The sequence below is a fragment of the Salvelinus sp. IW2-2015 genome, linkage group LG25 (assembly GCF_002910315.2).
Source record: "Salvelinus sp. IW2-2015 linkage group LG25, ASM291031v2, whole genome shotgun sequence".
NCBI lineage: Eukaryota > Metazoa > Chordata > Actinopteri > Salmoniformes > Salmonidae > Salvelinus > Salvelinus sp. IW2-2015.
The window spans coordinates 19,186,080-19,198,700 of NC_036865.1; the positions used below are offsets into that span (position 1 = coordinate 19,186,080).

Consider the following 12,621-nt stretch of genomic DNA (forward strand, 5'->3'; position numbering starts at 1 on the left):
GTTACTACTGCTGCACTGCCCATGTTTATTCTGGAAAGTTTCCTCTGCCCCCTAGCACGAAGTTCCCTAAACATTAATAGATCATAGGCTGGCCAAAAAAGATCAGCAAGTATGACCAACAAAACCAAAAAAGATATGAATCCTCTTTCATCAAGTCAACCTACAATTTCTATCTAATGCAACATTTACTAATGTAAAGATAAAGAAAATAGAGGGCATGTTTTCAGCATGATATAAGGCAAGAAGCAAACATAGAGGTGTAGACTCAGTGAAGATCTAAAGTGAAGTTGTCTTTTATCTCTCTCTGTACTCTGGTGCAGGGGAACAATTCCTGTTCAGCCTCAGAGAAGCATGATTCTGGTTCTGGTTCTGGATAGATCAGCTCCTGTAAATAGGGAAAGGACCACATAGAGGAATGTGTGAGAGGGGGTGAGTCGGGGATGAGAGTTTTGCTTATGGTGGGGAATGAAGACCCCTGTTTCCAGAGAAACCCATGGTCATCATAACATTGTAAAACACTCACAGTGGGCTATGAGTTTTCACAACTTGAGACTCTAGGGAGGGTGAATGACCTGTCGAACTAGGGTGTCCCTTAATTAAAATGTTATTCACACAGTATGTCATCGCTATGTTGATATGTTCATTTCAGGTAATGATTTGAAATGAAAAGGTCTACTGTAGGTAGCCTTGCCAGCCAGTGCATATGTGACACGCCTCGTATGTCAGTGTTGGACGGCTGGCTTGGGTCTCTCTGAGCTGTTCTGTTGTCTATTGTCATCCACATAACCCTCTTGCATGTACTATCTTCTTCATCTTCTCTGCATCCTACAGCAGGTGGAGAGAAGAGAGAGAGGGAAAAAAGAGGTACCTGTCGTGCTAGGGGTCATGATGTATGCGCTGAAAGGCAAGTGGGCAGGCATCGCCACAGACACCCAAATGGGCTTCTGTTGTTAAGTTTAACCACCTCTGCCACTACTTCTTGCAATACATAAGTTTCCATTTACCATTCCATAGACATAAACTTCCTAAACCAGACTATACATGTATAGTCTTGAGTCTCTCTCTCGCTCTCGTTCTCTCGCACTCACTCTCTCTAAATTCAATTCAATTTAAGGGCTTTATGTTTACATTGCCAACTCAAGTGAAATAGATAATAAACAAAAGTGAAATAAACAATAAAAAATGAACAGTAAACATTACACTTACAAAAGTTCCAAAATAATCCAGACATTTCAAATGTCATATTATGTCTATATACAGTGTTGTAATGATGTGCAAATAGGTGAAGTATAAAAGGGAAAATAAATAAACATAAATATACAGGCGTGCGAATATTTCACGGTCAGATCTCCCCAGGAGAGTGGTCTGTGAGTCGTCGCAGGAGAAACAAGTTTCCGAAGAAAAGGGCGTTTTAATTCAACCAGCTCAGAACAATAACAGGACACCGGACTACAGTAGTAGCCACGAAAACCCCACTCAGACAACAGTCCAGAAAAACCACCTGTTAAACATGAACTAAATGAACGAAACCCAAACTCTACTGACAGTCAAACGAAAATAATCCCGCACAAAACCCCGAAGAAAATGTCCGATATAAATACCCCCCCTAATTAACCAAAATGAAACCAGGAAACACAAACAGACATAACCAAAAGAAAAGGAAAAAAGGACTCGTGGCAGCTAGTAGACGCGGCGACGACGACCACCGAGCGCCGCCGACAGGAGAGGAGCCACCTTCGTGGAAGTCGTGACATCATCCCCTTGAAATTTTCCTAATTTGTGGGGGTTTGTATCATTTGATTTACACAAACATTGCCTACCAGCTTTGAAGATATAAATATTTATTTTGTGAAATAAAACAAGAAATAAGACAAAAAAACTGAAAACTTGAGCGTGCATAACATTCACCCCCCCCCCCCCCCGTTGCAATTAGAACTGCAAGTCACTTGGTATGTCTCTATAAACTTGTCGGCACATCTAGCCACTGGGATTTTTGCCCATTCTTCAAGGCAAAACTGCTCCAGCTCCTTCAAGTTGGATGGGTTCCGCTGGTGTACAGCAATATTTAAGTCATACCACAGATTCTCAATTGGATTGAGGTCTGGTCTTTGACTAGGCCATTCCAAGACATTTAAATGTTTCCCCTTAAACCACTCGAGTGTTGCTTTAGCAGTATGCTTAGGGTCATTGTCCTGCTGGAAGGTGAACCTCCGTCCCAGTCTCAAATCTCTGGAAGACTGAAACAGGTTTCCCTCAAGAATTTCCCTGTATTTAGCACCATCCGTCATTAATTTAATTCTGACCAGTTTCCAAGTTCCCACCAATAAAAAAACATCCTCACAGCATGATGCTGCCACCACACTTCACTGTGGGGATGGTGTTCACGGAGTTTTGCGAGGCGTTGGGTTGTCGCCAGACATTGCGTTTTCCTTGATGGCCAAAAGCTAAATTTGAGTCTTATCTGACCAGAGCACGTTCTTCCATATGTTTGGGGAGTCTCCCACATGCCTTCTGGCGAACACCAAACGTGTTTGCTTATTTTTTTCTTTAAGCAATGGCTTTTTTCTGGCTACTCTTCCATAAAGCCCAGCTCTGTGGCGTGTACAGCTTAAAGTGGTCCTATGGACAGATTCTTCAATCTCCGCTGTGGAGCTTTGCAGCTCCTTCAGGGTTATCACATCGCTCATAAGCTCCCGAGTATACAACTCGCCAATGTCCAGTCTCTTGACAACAAGGTAGATGAAATTCGAACAAGGGTTGCCTTCCAGAGAGACATCAGAGATTGTAACATTCTCTGTTTCACAGAAACATGGCTCACTCGGGATATGTTATCAGAGTCAGAAACAAACATCTCTCTGGTAAGAAGAAGGGCGGGGGTGTATGCCTTATGATTAACGACTCATGGTGTAATCACAACAACATAGAGGTATCATGTCCTTTTGTTCACCTGACCTAGAATTCCTTACGATCAAATTCCGACCACATTATCTACCAAGAGAATTGTCTTCGATTATAATCACAGCCGTGTACCGTATATCTCCCCCCAAGCAGACACCTTGACGGCCCTGAAAGAACTTCACTGGACTCTCTGTAAACTGGAAACCATATATCCTGAGGCTGCATTTATTGTAGCTGGGGATTTTAACAAAGCTAATCTGAAAACAAGGCTCCCTAAATTTTAACAGCATATCGAATGCGCGACTCGAGCTGGCAGCATTCTGGATTATTGCTACCCTAACTTCCGCAACGCATACAAAGCCCTCCGCCGCCCTCCTTTCGGCAAATCTGACCACGACTCAATTTTTTTTCTCCCAGCTTATAGACAGAAACTAAAACAGGAAACGCCCGTGCTCAGGTCTGTTCAACGCTGGTCTGACGAATCAGATTCCATGCTTCACGATTGCTTCGATCACGTGGACTGGGATATGTTCCGGATAGCCTCAGACAACAACATTGATGTATATGCTGACTCAGTGAGTGAGTTTATTAGCAAGTGCATTGGTGATGTTGTACCCACGGTGACTAATAAAACCTTCCCCAACCAGAAACCATGGATTGATGGCGCAAAACTGAAAGTGCGAACCACTGCTTTTAATCATGGCAAGGCTAACGGAAACATGACCGAATACAAACAGTGTAGCTATTCCCGCCGCAAGGCAAACAAGCTAAGCGTCAGTACAGAGACAAAGTAGAGTCGCCATTCAACGGCTCAGACACAAGACGTATGTGGCAGGGTCTACAGTCAATCACGGATTACAAAGAGGAAGCCAGCCCTGTCGCGGACACCGACGTCTTGCTCCCAGAAAATTAAACAGCTTCTTTGCTCGCTTTGAGGACAATACAGTGTCACTGCCACGGCCGCTACCAAAACCTGTGGACTCTCCATCACCATGGTCAACGTGAGTAAAACATTTAAACGTGTTAACCCTCGCAAGGCTGCCGGCCCAGACGGCATCCCTAGCCGAGTCCTCAGAGCATGCGCAGACCGGCTGCCTGGTGTGTTTACGGACATATTCAATCAATCCCTATCCCAGTCTGCTGTGCACACATACTCCAAGAGGAGTTCTTGTTCCTGTTCCCAAGAAAGCTAAGGTAACTGAGCTAAATGACTATCGGGGCGATAGTCATCACTCACTTCTGTCATCATGAAGTGCTTTGCGAGACTAGTCAAGGATCATATCACCTCCACCCTACCTGACACCCTAGACCCACTCCAATTTGCTTACCGCCCCAATAGGTCCACAGACGACGCAATCGCAATCACACTGCACACTGCCCTAACCCATCTGGACAAGAGGAATACCTATGTAAGAATGCTGTTCATTGATTACAGCTCACCATTTAACACCATACTACCCTCAACTCGTCATTAAGCTCGAGACCCTGGGTCTCGACACCGCCCTGTGCAACTGGGTCCTGAACTTTCTGACGGGTCGCCCCCAGGTGGTGAGGGTAGGAAACCACATCTCCACCCCGCTGATCCTCAACAATGGGACCCCACAAGGGTGCATTCTCAGCCCTCTCCTGTACTCCCTGTTCACCCATGACTGCGTGGCCATGCACGCCTCCAACTCAATCATCAAGTTTGCAGACAACACTACAGCGGTAGGCTTGATTACCAACAACGATGAGACGGCCTACAGGGAGGAGGTGAGGGCCCTCGGAGTGTGGTGTCAGGAAAATAACCTCACACTCAACGTCAACAAAACAAAGGAGATGATTGTGGACTTCAGGAAACAGCAGAGGGAGCACCCCCAGCCACATCGACGGGACAGTAGTGGAAAAGGTGAAAAGTTTTAAGTTCCTCTGCGTACACATCACGGACAAACTTAAATGGTCCACCCACACAGACATCGTGGTGAAGAAGGCGCAACAGCGCCTCTTCAACCTCAGGAGGCTGAATAAATTTGGCTTGTCACCGAAAACACTCACAAACTTTTACAGATGCACAATCGAGAGCATCCTGTCGGGCTGTATCACCGCCTGGTACGGCAACTGCTCCGCCCACAACAGTAAGGCTCTCCAGAGGGTAGTGCGGTCCGGGGGCAAACTACCTGCCCTCCAGGACACCTACATCACCCGATGTCACAGGAAGGCCAAAAATATCATCAAGGACAACAACCACCCGAGCCACTGCCTGTTCACCCCGCTATCATCCAGAAGGCGAGGTCACTACAGGTGCATCAAAGCTGGGACCGAGAGACTGAAAAACAGCTTCTATCTCAAGGCCATCAGACTGTTAAACAGCCATCACTAACATTGAGTGGCTGCTGACAACATACTGACTCAAATCTCTAGTCACTTTAATAATAAAAAATTGGATGTAATAAATGTGTCACTCGTCACTTTAAACAATGTCACTATATATAATGTTTACATACCCTACATTACTCATCTCATATGTATATACTGTACTCTATAACATCTACTGCATCTTGCCATTGCTGCACGGCTATCGCTCATCCATATACACTGCTCAAAAAAATAAAGGGAACACTTAAACAACACAATGTAACTCCAAGTCAATCACACTTCTGTGAAATCAAACTGTCCACTTTGGAAGCAACACTGATTGACAATACATTTCACATGCTGTTGTGCAAATGGAATAGACAACAGGTGAAAATTATAGGCAATTAGCAAGAACCCCCTAAAGGATGGTTCTGCAGGTGGTACCAACAGACCACTTCTCAGTTCCTATGCTCTGGCTGATGTTTTGGTCACTTTTGAATGCTGGCGGTGCTTTCACTTAGTGGTAGCATGAGACGGAGTTACACCCACACAAGTGGCTCAGTAGTGCAGCTCATGCATCCAGATGGACATCAATGCGAGCTGTGCAAGAAGGTTTGCTGTGTCTGTCAGCGTAGTGTCCAGAACATGGAGGCGCTACCAGGAGACAGGCCGACATTCAGGAAGACGTGGAGGAGCCGTAGGAGGCAACAACCAGCAGCAGGACCGTTACCTCCGCCTTTGTGCAAGGAGGAGCAGAGGAGCACTGCAGAGCCTGCAAAATACCTCCAGCAGGCCAATGTGCATGTGTCTGCTCAAACGGTCAGAAACAGATCCATGAGGGTGGTATGAGGACCCGACATCCACAGGTGGGGTTGTGCTTACAGCCAACACCGTGCAGGACGTTTGGCATTGCCAGAGAACAAGATTGGAAATTCGCCACTGGCGCCCCTGTGCTTTCACAGATGAAGCAGGTTCACACTGAGCAAGTGACAGACGTGACAGAGTCTGGAGACGCCGTGGAGAAGTTCCGCTGCTGCAACATCCTCAGCATGACCGGTTTGGCGGTGGGTCAGTCATGGTGTGGGGTGGCATTTCTTTGGGGGCCGCACAGCCCTCCATGTGCTCGCCAGAGTAGCCTGACTGCCATAGTACCGAGATGAGATCCTCAGACCCTTGTGAGACCATATGCTGGTGCGTTGGCCCTGGGTTCTCCTAATGCAGACAATGCTAGACCTAATGTGCTGGAGTGTGTCAGAGTTCCTGCAAGAGGAAGGCATTGATGCTATGGACTGCCCGCCCGTTCCCAGACCTGAATCAATTGAGCACATCTGGAACATCAGTCTCGCTCCATCCACCAAGCCAACGTTGCACCACAGACTGTCCAGGAGTTGGCGGATGCTTTTGTCAGGTCTGGGAGGAGATCCCTCAGGAGACCATCCGCCACCTCATCAGGAGCATGCCCAGGCGTTGTAGGGAGGTCATACAGGCACGTGGAGACCACACACACTACTGAGCCTCATTTTGACTTGTTTTAAGGACATTACATCAAAGTTGGATCAGCCTGTAGTGTGGTTTTCCACTTTAATTTTGAGTGTGACTCCAAATCCAGACCTCCATGGGTTGATAAATTTGATTTCCATTGATAACTTTTGTGTGATTTTGTTGTCAGCACATTCAACTATGTAAAGAAAAAAGTATTTAATAAGAATATTTCATTCATTCAGATCTAGGATGTGTTATTTTAGTGTTCCCTTTATTTTTTTGAGCAGTGTATTTATATGTACATATTCTTATTCATTCCTTTACACTTGTGTGTATAAGATAGTTGTGAAATTGTTAGATTACTTGTTAGATATTACTGTACGGTCGGAACTAGAAGCACAAGCATTTCGCTATACTCGCATTAACATCTGCTAACCATGTGTATGTGACCAATAAAATTTGATTTGATTTGAAGGTTTTCATTTTGAGCCCTGACGCCTACAGAAAGATGCTGTTGTTCGAGTGCTGTGATAAAAAGTAGGCTATAGATTCTTAATTCCCATCCTCATTCAGAATAAATGTATAATTGGTGACATAAAGAGATAAAAGCACATTTGATTACTATGCACTTCCTACTCATTACGTTTGTACAAATACACAACTTTCAATCAATCATTCACTGGTGTGTCATCACTATGATTTTGGAGCTGTATAGGACTGAGGCCATCACTTCTCTCCCAGTCATGGCCAACCAGCTCTCCAGACTGTGGAAGACAAGGTCACATGCACCCTCCCATACAGAATTCTTGTCTTCCTCCACAACCACTGCTCTAAAACCTGTGGCTGTTGCCTTGTGGATTTGGTCCCTTCGTCCAGCACAGCCTTTAGCGGTGACACGACAGTCAGAATTGAGTCTCTTTTCCTTGCTTCTTGAAGACTAGAACTAGCTAGTTGGAAAATTTGGCTTTTCCCAAAGCCTGTTGGCAAGACTGCCATTACATCCTCCCCTCGCACAAATGATCAAAATGGTAAAAAAATCTAAAATGGTCGGCTAGCCTAACTTTAGCTACCGGCTTGTTTACTTATCCCTGGTGGGGGGCGTAGGAAATTGACAAGGAAGTGTGAGGGGCATTGCGCATGCACATTGCGTGCATAAGAAGACCAATCAAAACATTTGGTCAAATTCTGATTGAATATCTAATTTTACACAGCCTCCTGTCCAGACCAGTGAGTCACAGCTCTTCCTCACTGTGTAGTCACTAGTCACGTGGATCGTGCCAGGCTAATTCTTTACAAACGTTCTGCTTATGGACCTTCCTCATTAGAATTCATATAGTGGTTGAAATTAGGCCTGTCAAACAAATAAAATAATTAATCGAGTTAATGGCATGAGTTCATTGTGATTAATCACAATTTCTGAATTTGCTCACATTTGGCCCTAAATATAAAAAAATCTCAAAAGCAGTGCATTGAGTTATAGGCATACTATGTTTTGATTGTAAGGGAAAGAAACACAAAATAATCTGTATCAGAATGATTTTAATGGAATTTTCACCATAAACAACACAACAGTCATATCACTATAAGGGATTGTGTAGGTCATTTATTATTGTAAAGGAATAATGCCTAGTTGTCTTGTTATGGGATGCTAAGTCTATCCTCCAATGGTCAGCACTGTCATACTAAGGATCTTGGCTAGGCAGCAACCACATTCAAGTTATTCATTTTACAGCCCAGTCCAACAGTTCTATATTAAAAGTTTAATGAGAAAAGGTTCCGGTTGGTTTTTGAATTGAAAAATCATATCCCCCGCAATCTGTCTCACTCTGTCTCTTTCTCCATTTTCTGAATTAAAGTGGAGTATTTTGGGACTGCAGGACCAATATCAAGATTTATACTTAGCTTTCATTCCCTGCCAAGGAGATAAATTATAATCTATTGACCTGAGCTGAGTGAGGCCAGCCAGATAAACATTAGGAGCGTGTGTAACTTCAGCATTATGCTTATGAGTTATTTCCCATTCTTCCCTTGCCTGGGTACCCATCCACATCTCTCCGGCCAACTGACGTTCCTTCTCCACCATGATGCTGGATTTGCCTCATTCCACTACAATTTCTAGAATGCGAACACATTCTAAATGTTCGGATTGATCCCTGAAACCGATGGGTTGGGCTAGAGCCGGCCTACACGATGACGCTATCAACTTTGATACTCTGATTGTTTATATTTGTTGAAGATGATCCAATCACTGATGAATTTGTTTTTGTACAAACAATGCCACTCATTTTGAAGTCACACAAAATACTTTTAGTCTTTCAGTTTCAGACCAAATGTATGTAGCGATCGAAAGAGCAGCGGTATGAAGTTCAGAGTGAGTCGTTAGGCAACCTCTTCCCTCAGATGATGTGAAGGTTGAAGTCGTGAAGTCTGATGTGATGGTTGCATTTTTATCTCAGTGGCTGGTGACTATTACTGGCTGTCATATCCGCCTCCTGGCAGTTTATACCACTATGATACTTGACTTTTATACACAGTCCATTATTCCTTCAGTGTCAGTTTCATACAGGGCAAGGTCAGTAAACACACCTACGAACATGCTTTAAGCCCAATCCACGGTTACTGCCTTAGCCAGAAGGGAGGATTTCACCTTTGGAACACCCAGTAGAACTCATCTGTAAATAAATCCTCTGTAAAGATTTGTAAATGCAGTTAACATTTGACATCCAATCCATGAGGAACAACCCACTTGGCACACACTGGTTGAATCAATGTTGTTTCCACATCATTTAAATAACATTTTGTTGAACTAAAGTGGAATAGACATTGAATTGATGTCTGTGCTCAGTGGGAAGTTGTAAGTGTAGGAGCTCTCCATCGTGCTCTCTAACCAAGCACTTTCAGATCCTTCAGTGCATCAACCGAGCAGTGCTCCTAACTGATTGCATTTTGTATTGTAAATGTTTATGTATAGTGCTAGGCTTTGAGAACATATATTATATCCCTGTCCATCTGTGGAACCTGCACTGCCATCCTTCCTTCAAATAGCCTCCAAGTAATCCCTAAGGATAGGTTAATTTTCTTTTAACATTCAACATTTGGCCCTAAATTGACTGTGACAGTGGAGACAGTGGGTTTGTTTGACCTTCCTCAGGATAAAGAGCTTTAAAAAACAGAATAAAGATGTATGCCTCACTTTGGCTAACACTCAAAGTATCTATCTCCTTAGCTCTCTTGGAAGGATTATGTAAAGTAACACTTTCAATGATTATATTGATATTAGACTATTAAAGGTATTCACTCAGATATTAGCATGCTCTCAATTAAGGGGTAAATAGGATTTTGTTAGAGTTCTAATTATTCATGTTGTTTATGAAGTTCATCATGAGGACATCAGAGAGTAAATTAAGCTTATTAACACGGACTGACAGCAACATCAATTACTGGATTTTCACTACAAATGTTATATTTCAGTAACACCATTCATTTTTATCATTCATGAATATGCCAGGACTCAGTATGTCTCTGTGGCTAAGGAAAGAAGGAGCCTATCTGCCTTGGAAAATGACCCTGACATGTCTCATGTCAGCTGGAGAACCATTGCACCTGCATTTCAATGGAAGCCCAGTACAATTTCAGCAGAGGGTGGGACTTGACTGACACAGGTTCAAATGTCCCACATTGATATTCCCTTCTCAGTTAAAAGCAGTCTAATTAAACTGCATGCCAAACAGTAAGGGTGGCCTGGTCAATATCATAGTGCTTATTTGCTGTCACAAAGCCATTGATAAAAGCTCTCTGACTCTAGCCCACACAATGCAGAGACAGGCTTATAAGTGGATGGATAGTTTTAAATTCATGTCTGTTGTGTTTATGTTACATTATGAAACATGGCTGTGACTTTAAGACCGCTGGCACCACTTTCTCTGTCATGAGGTTTATATAGTCGCTCCTTGAAGTAAACAGAAGAGGAGACTGATGTGGGATGCTACACATGGCCGAGTGTTGTATATGGGTTTTCCGTATGGCTGTTGTATCCTTGTGTGGGGAACATTACTCATGGAATAAACATCTAAGTGATGAAAACATTAACTCATAGGATGTACTACAGCCTACATTATAACATGTTATTTTCAGAGATGTGTCATGACGTTGGCCTGGGGGTAGGTTGATGACAGTCATAAATACCTCTTCCCCCCTTTTTCCTCTCTCTACCCTACTGATGTGAAATTTGAAAACCCCTTGGTTAACATAGATATTCTGGGAACATCAGAAGGTGGGGGGAAATGAACTATATTCTGGTAATCCGACCAATTGAACATATACGGTGGTACTTAATGAATATGATGTCAGTTCGGTTGTCATCTGGGACATTCCCATCAATGATAGGGTGACATAAACTCTACAGTGGAAAGTCTACACATTGTAGTTATCGGATTCACATGGAATTGTTGTTCAATTTAAATGTTTGAATATGAAATTATTCATGATGGGATGAAATGTGATTTTAGCTACTAAAATGTGAGAATTGGGTTTTCATGAGTGAATTAGGCCCAACTCAGTGGCCCGCCCGCCCACGTGAAGAGACATAGGTTGTAAACTATGAAACACACCCCTTTTCTCCCTCCACTATATAAGCCCTTGACGAAAATTTCACCTCCTGTTCCAAGGAGGTGAGGACGACGGTCCATACGTTGAAAAGGACTAACATGTCAACTACAGAACTAAGCCAACATCAGCGTGAGCTTGGTTGCGAATGGTATGAACTTTGAACTTTTATTCACTACAGAAGTGATATCGCCTAGACATTGAATTAGCAACAGCAGCTGCAAATGTAAATTAGGAAAGAACAGAGTATCCCGTCTACCACACAACGACGTTACTACAACGTATCCAATTGACCACCAGAGACATTCTTCAAAGGACAAAGGACTCGGTTGGGCAACACGGCCTCCCATCTACCACCAACCTACCGAAGCGCAGCTCAGAGTAAATATTTATTGCATTTTCCTTTTCCAAATGGGTGGTAATTTAGAATGCATAAGATACTGTATTTACGATAGCACAGCTTCGCCCTTTTGTTCCTCAGTCTTCCCGCTCTTTCACTCAAACCCAGCCCCTTTTCTTTTGTGTAACCAGCTGTCATATCTGTTCCGCCCGCTAGGGACGTTTTCCTTTATGACGTAATTTGTAATCAAGGTATGATTCATTCTGTGTATATGTAATTCTGTGTGATTAGTTAGGTATATAGTAAATACATAATTAAACCCAATTTTGTATTGCTGATTCAACTTGTTAGCCAGGGTTTGTGAAGATAACCAAGAATTTACAACTTTCAGATGAGACTGAATTAAGGTGACGATTAATATTGACCGCTATTGATGTCAAATATTACTAGGTCTTTAATAGTTTATTCGGAAGATAACAGCTCTATAAATATTATTTCGTGGTGCCCCGACTTTCTAGTTAATTACATTTACATGATTAGCTCAATCAGGTAATAGTTATTACGGAGAAAGGATTTTATAGAATAGCATGTCATATCACTTAATCCGGCATAGCCAAAGACACGACAGATGTGACTTAACTCATCTTCCAATTGTCCACCTAACCTCGCGACTTTCCTCACTCCTGATAGAGCAGGGATCGTCAAATAGATTCAGCCGCGGGCTGATTTTGTCTTGAGCGGATAATTTGTAGTCTGCAAATTGACTGCAATAAGCCCAAAACAAAGATAATATTTGACTAAAACAATCATTTCAAACCTTGCTTACATTGTATACGATCACATATACAATATCTCTCTATTATGCTTGGGAATACTTTGGAACAGATTTCCAAAATTAAAATCCCTTGGAGCTGATTGGCTCTTGGTTTTACAGTCTTTATATCTTTTAATAATAATAATAC

General features: G+C 43.1%; 1 protein-coding gene across 2 annotated transcripts in view; it reads left to right on the top strand.

Annotated features, from left to right (window-relative positions):
- Positions 1-12,621, top strand: part of LOC111952068 (muscarinic acetylcholine receptor M3) — a 115,659-nt gene that overhangs the window by 27,165 nt on the left and 75,873 nt on the right. The window lies entirely within an intron of this gene.